Source organism: Mus pahari, chromosome 13 (assembly GCF_900095145.1).
Source record: "Mus pahari chromosome 13, PAHARI_EIJ_v1.1, whole genome shotgun sequence".
In the NCBI taxonomy this organism is placed as follows: Eukaryota; Metazoa; Chordata; class Mammalia; order Rodentia; family Muridae; genus Mus; species Mus pahari.
This window is the reverse complement of record NC_034602.1, coordinates 7,441,739-7,448,335: the sequence shown is the minus strand read 5'-3', so window position 1 is coordinate 7,448,335 and position 6,597 is coordinate 7,441,739.

Genomic DNA, 6,597 nt, shown 5'->3' with positions numbered 1-6,597 from the left:
AAAATGCAACATTTCAAAGACTCCTGCTTTAAAAAAAAAAAAAAAAAAAAAAAAAACCCTCTGTTTTAACCCCAAAAAAAAAAAAAAAAAAAAAAGAAAAGAAAAGAAATCTGAGGCAAAGAAGTGACACTGTCCAGGTTAGCCTGGGAAACAAGGTTCAAAGCCAGCTTATGATATAGAGAAGGACCTTCTTTCAAAACTCAGACCAGCGGGCAGGTGTGATACCTCAGTGGGGAATGACCCCCTAAACCTAAAACCCTGAATTCAAACTCTGGGACCCACCTGGTAGAAGGAAAAACCCAATTCCCCAAAGCCACCCTCTGACCTTTATTGACGAGCATATGCACTCGTGCAGGCAGGCGTGCACTTAGGAATAATAAAATGCATAAATAAAAACCAGACTAAAACAAAGATCTTCAGGATACCTCTGTAAGCCTGGAAGGGAAACACGCAAGGGAAGTCCTAACTCTAGTATGCAGAGGCTGAGGCAGGGAGATTGCCATCAGTTCTAGCCTACCCTGGGCTACATACCAGTAACAAGCATCAAGTTAGTCGGGGCTATATCCTAAAACCAGTCTCAATAAATATATACAGAATCACCAACTAAATAAACAAACAAGGTTCAGAAGAATGCATGTAGTACATTACTTTTTTTTGAAGGGAAAAAAGGCCAAAATAATACCTAACACCACTTGTACGTTCACAGGGCAGTTCTGGAATGATAATTCTTATATTACAAGGCCATACAGCAGGCCTACTTTTTAATCTGTGTCCAAACTAACAGGCAGGTAAGAATGGAACAGGTTTTGATTTTGTTTTGTTTTAAGGGTTGGGTTTCTTTTTGTTGTTGCTGTTCTGGTTGGTTGTTTTGTTTTGTTTTGTTTTTTGTTTTTTGAGAGAGGTCTCACTTGTGTATTCCTGACTGACTTGGAACTTACTATATAGACCAGGCTGGCCTTGAATTCAGAGAGATCCATCTACCTCTGCCTCCTAAGTGTTTGGATTAAAGGTGTGCGCTGCTAAGACCAGCCCTTGGTGTTAGTTTTCTTGCCAGTGTTGCTTTGTAGACCACCTTTATCTGGAACTTGCTATATAGCCAAGGCCAGTCTTGGCTCCACCTGGTCCTTATGGCTCCACTTCTCAATTAGAATAAAAACTGTTTTTAAGTACTTAACCCATGAAAATGCATGGTCTAAGAAAAAACAAAAANAAAANAAAAAAAAAAAAAAGAGGAAAAAAAAAGAAAATGCATGGTCTAATCAAAGTAAAAATGTGGCAAAAATATGTTTACATGGGTTACTGGGGCCTAATGAGGTAATTATGCACATATCCACAGGGACTTGTTTGACTGGTGCTGGTGTATGTGTATGCGTCGTTATGTTCTGTTTTGGACCCAGATGGCCTTGATACACTGGATGAAAATTGGTCATGGCTTTTTTTTTTTTTTTTTTTTTTGGTTTTTTCGAGACAGGGTTTCTCTGTATAGCCCTGGCTGTCCTGGAACTCACTTGATAGACCAGGCTGGCCTCGAACTCAAAAATCCGCCTGCCTCTGCCTCCCGAGTGCTGGGATTAAAGGCGTGCGCCACTGGTCATGGCTTTGATTGTTTATTGTTTATGTATAGATATATGTATGTGTGTGCATGTGTGTGTATGTGTGTATATATATGTAGGTATGCATGTGTATGTGTATGTGTACATGTGTGTGTATGTATATATGTATGTGTGTGTATGTGTATGTGTGCGTGTGTTTTGCCTGAATGTATGCATTGCATCACATACACGTCTAGTGCCCACGTAGGTCAGAAAAAAGTATCAGATGCCCTGACATTGGAGTTACAGATAGTTGTGAGCCACCAGATGGGTGGTGTGAAACCCAGGTCCTCTGCAGGAAAAGAAAGTGCTCTTCATTGCAGGGCTATCTCCCAGATCCTTTGGGCTCCTTTACAGAAGGCCAACCAAAGCAGTGGTCACAAGAATTGACTAAGATGGTATGTGAAGGATTCAGATGAGGCCTGGCCTAGGGTAAGTAGAAACATTCTTTGTTGGGGGAGGAAGGGGAATTGGCCCTTGTGCATCTCTCTTCCCAAAACAAGGGCTACCTGCTTCCAAGCCCCTGTCTTGCTTACCTCTGCTTCTCCAGGGGGTGCAATCATCCTTTCATCTATTTACGAGATGCCACAAATAGCTTTACCAAAACAGTAAGCAAGTATGTAGGTCTGGCAGAGGCACAAAGAGCAGAAAGTGAGGAACACTAGACTAAAGTAAGACTTTGGCCAAACTCATGAGATTTCTTGGTCCATCATCCTCAGGAGCCACATGGTGGAAAGAGAGAACCAGTTTTCTCAAGTTGTCCTCTGACCTCTAAGGCATATTCCTCCATGGCACGTGCGCGCGCACACACACACACACACACACACACACACACACACACACACGGGGAAATAACTACATTTATTTTTAACTACATTTATTTTAATTCTCTTGCATGATATAACCCACGTTGTCCTTACTCATTCCTTACTGGACACCTAGCTTAGTACCATAGCTAAGCTACTGTGAATGATCCTGGAGCTCTGATGATCCTTCTGCTTAAAGCTGCTAACTATTGGGATTTCAGACATGATCTACTATGTCGTTATGTTATCTCTCTTTACATTGTGGGAACAATTAAGTAAAGGTTGAAATACAATTCAAGGCCTTCATTATAAATTAAGTGTATTGCCGGGTGTGGTGGCGCAGGCCTTTAATCCCAGTACTCGGGAGGCAGACGCAGGCAGATTTCTGATTTCTGAGGCCAGCCTGGTCTACAGAGTGAGTTCCAGGACAGCCAGGGCTATACAGAGAAACCCTGTCTCAAAAACAAACAAACAAACAAACAACCCACCCCACAAAAACAAACAAACAAAACCTAAACTAAGTGTACTTGTATGATAATTGTTAAGATTATTGCTGATTTTCATTAATGGGTTATCAATAAATTATAATGGCTTCCTCTCATAAGTGATACATTTCCTTGCTTTGTAACTTCAGGAATCCACAATTTAATAATTTATAAGGTACAAAATTCCTAGAGCAAGTGCAATGACAGGCCTATAATCCTAGCAAGAGGACTGGAAGTCCAAGGTCATCTTGACAAGGTTTCTCTGTGTAGCCCAGACGGTTAGCACCAGGATACTCCTAACCATGTGACTCTTGGCCTGCGTTGCCAGGACAACGACCTTCTATCCCACAATGCACTTGGCTCAGTTCCTGCCCTCACTGGTGTGACGTCATTTTCTGTATAAAATAGGAAGCCATCTTCTCCTCGCTCTCTTCGCCCTCTTCTCTTCGCCTTCTCTACCCTTCCACTTGCTTCGCTGCTCCACCCCCCATTCCCGCATAATAAACCTCTCCCACGTGGATCACCTTGACCTGGTCTGCTGCTTGGTTTATCCCGCCCAAAATATAAAACTGGCTGTCCTGGAACTCACTCTGTAGACCAGGCTGGCCTCAGACTCAGAAATCCGCCTGCCCCTTCAAGGTCATCTTTGTTCACACAGTGAGTAGCCTAGTGGGGTTAAATGAGATCTTATCATGAGCACCAAAACGATATGACCAAACTTGGAGTCACAATCTATACCTCAAATCCAGAGAGAGAGATTCTATGAGGAGCCACCACGAACTGGGTGGCATTTTACTATTAATTTGTCTGTTTTGACTGCCTTTTCAGGGATGGATGGTGGAACTACTTAGCTTCTTGGGGTTATAGAATGTGACTCCATTTCAGTGACACCACAAAAAAAAAAAAAAATTGTTCCTTGGTGTTAATTTAAAAAGTTGTCTAATCGCTGGGCAGTGGTGGGGAGGCACTGGGGAGGCAGAGGCAGGCAGATTTTTGAGTTCAAGGCCAGCCTGGTCTACAGAGTGAGGTCCAGAACAGCCAGGACTATACCGAGCAACCCTGTCTCAAAAAACAAAACAAACCGGGCGTGGTGGTGCATGCCTTTAATCCCAGCACTTGGGAGGCAAAGGCAGGCGGATTTCTGAGTTCGAGGCCAGCCTGGTCTACAGAGTGAGTTCCAGGACAGCCAGTACTACACAGAGAAACCCTGTCTCGAAAAAAAACAAACAAAAGAAAGAAAGAAAAGAAAAACAAAAATAGGGCTGGTGAGATGGCTCAGCGGGTAAGAGCACCTGACTGATCTTCCGAAGGTCCTGAGTTCAAATCCCAGCAACCACATGGTGGCTCACAACCATCTGTAACGAGATCTGACTCCCTCTTCTGGAGTGTCTGAATACAGCTACAGTGTACTTACATATAACAAATAAATAAATCTTTAAAAAAAAAAAGAAAAAAGAAACAAAAACAGTTGCCTAATCGCTTCTCAGCCTTTTGGCTAAGATCAAGTGTAAAAAGTTCTTTAGTTTTCAGAGAGAGAGAGAGAACACTACAGCTATATTTCTTAAAATAGCTTATATAGTGACCAAGCCAGCTCAGTCAGTCACCAGGTTCTCCAGCGCATAATTGAGGATTAAGAAGAGACAATTAGACAACACTGTAGCCTGACCCCAGCCAGCTCTGAGGCTGAGGCAGCTGTATTATTTCCCAGTCTGCTTTTATACCATTTTAATTACATGCAAGCAATATGGTTTTATGTTTGTTATGAGACAAGGTATAGCCAGAACTGTCCTGGAATTTCTGTTGCTCCATCCTCTGCTGCTGGGATGATAGCTGTGTGCCACCATACCTGGCTTGTAACACTAAGTTTTTCAAAGAATGGGTAGATACAGTTGTTCACCCTGGGTAATTCTTGCCATATGGTAGTAACATATTCCCTGTAGGAGCAGAATTTGGAGTAGACATGTGTATTCCTAAGGAAGGTTTGCATGTCCCCTGAGCAAACCTTGAGAGTTTGCTGTATGCCAGGAGGCCACATTGTCTCAGTTTTTTTTGTTGTTGTTGTTTTGTTTTGTTTTGTTTTTTTCGAGACAGGGTCTCTCTGTGTAGTCCTGGCTGTCCTGGAACTCACTCTGTAGACCAGGCTGGCCTCGAACTCAGATATTCCGCCTGCCTCTGCCTCCCAAGTGCTGGGATTAAAGGCGTGCGCCACCACGCCCGGCTCATTGTCTCAGTTCTTAGACAGCCAGCAATGCTATTTCCTGCACAAGACCTTGCTGATCTTCTGTTGGTTCTCTTCATAGATTTGTTTGTGACTCTGTTTTTCTCTCAACATTCTAGGCAATTCGGGCAATTTGACTTTTTGTTTGTTTGTGTTTTGTTTTGTTTTGTTTTGTTTTTTGAGACAGGGTTTCTCTGTGTAGCCCTGGCTGTCCTGGAACTCACTGTAGACCAGGCTGGCCTCAAACTCAGAAATCTGCCTGCCTCTGCCTCCTGAGTGCTGGGATTAAAGGCATGCGCCTGGAGCTAAGAGCAGGTAAACTTGTGCGACAGAAGAATGTGGAGCCATTTAAATGCTAAGAGCTCTACTGGAGGCTAGCTTCCAGTAAGGGTTACATTTGGTATTCTGTATTCCCTATAACACTAGAGCCCTTCCTACTGTGGGGTAAACCTGGCTAAATTCTGCTTCCAAGCTTTCTAATTGTGGAAATAGAGCATGAATTCTTTAGGCAACACAGGCCATTGGGACAACTTAGATTTTGCAAATGCTGGACTAGATGAGGGGCTAGAGAGATGGTTTAGGGGTTAACAGCTCTTGCCACTTTTCTAGAGGACCTGAATTTGGCTCCTAGCATCACATTAGGCAGCTCACAACAGCATATAACTCCCGTTGCAGGAAATCTAACACTCTCTTCTGACCTCTGAGACAATCTGCACACACGTGTACATCACACACACATATAGACATTAAATAAACCTTAAAAAATGGGTGTAGGACCTTGAAGCTTTCTGAGCCCCTGGACTAATCTGTATAGCATTGATTTCTTGGCCTTCAGAATCACTTTTTGCACAGCCATAAAGTGAGACCTTTGTACATTAGAAGAAGCTTTGTAGTTTGTATCCTGGTACAATTCATAAAATGCCATTTTAAAAGTTTCTGTTGTTTTTTATTTAACTATAATAGTTTTATTAATTGAGAATTCCATATTTGCAATGTATTTTGATCATATTTCCACTCTGACCCTCCCTTTTCAAAGTTAGGCATGCTGGCTTGCAGTGCCAGCTTTTGGGAGGCTAAGGCAAGGATCGCAAATTCCTAGCCTGGGCCTCTGCAGGAGGCCAGCACTGCTTTTTCATTCTTTAGTATACAGGTCTGCAGGCTTGTTTTGTCCCAGTGTCCTGTGTAGCATATGGTTCGTGCTCAGCTGTCATGTTACTTATTTAGTTATTAAGACAAGGGCTCATGTATCTCAGGCAGGCCTGGAACTTCCTATGTAGCGGAGGGGAGACCTGAATTAATCCTCCTATCTCTACCTTCCTATCACTAGAATTACAGGCATGTGCTGCCTACTATATCATTCATATGTGTGTGTGTGTGTGTGTGTGTGTATACATACATGAAATTTATATACATAAAATGGCCTTTAAAAAGTGTTTTTGTTTGTTTGCTTTTTGGTTTTTCAAGACAGGGTTTCCTTTTTTTTTTTTTTTTTTTTT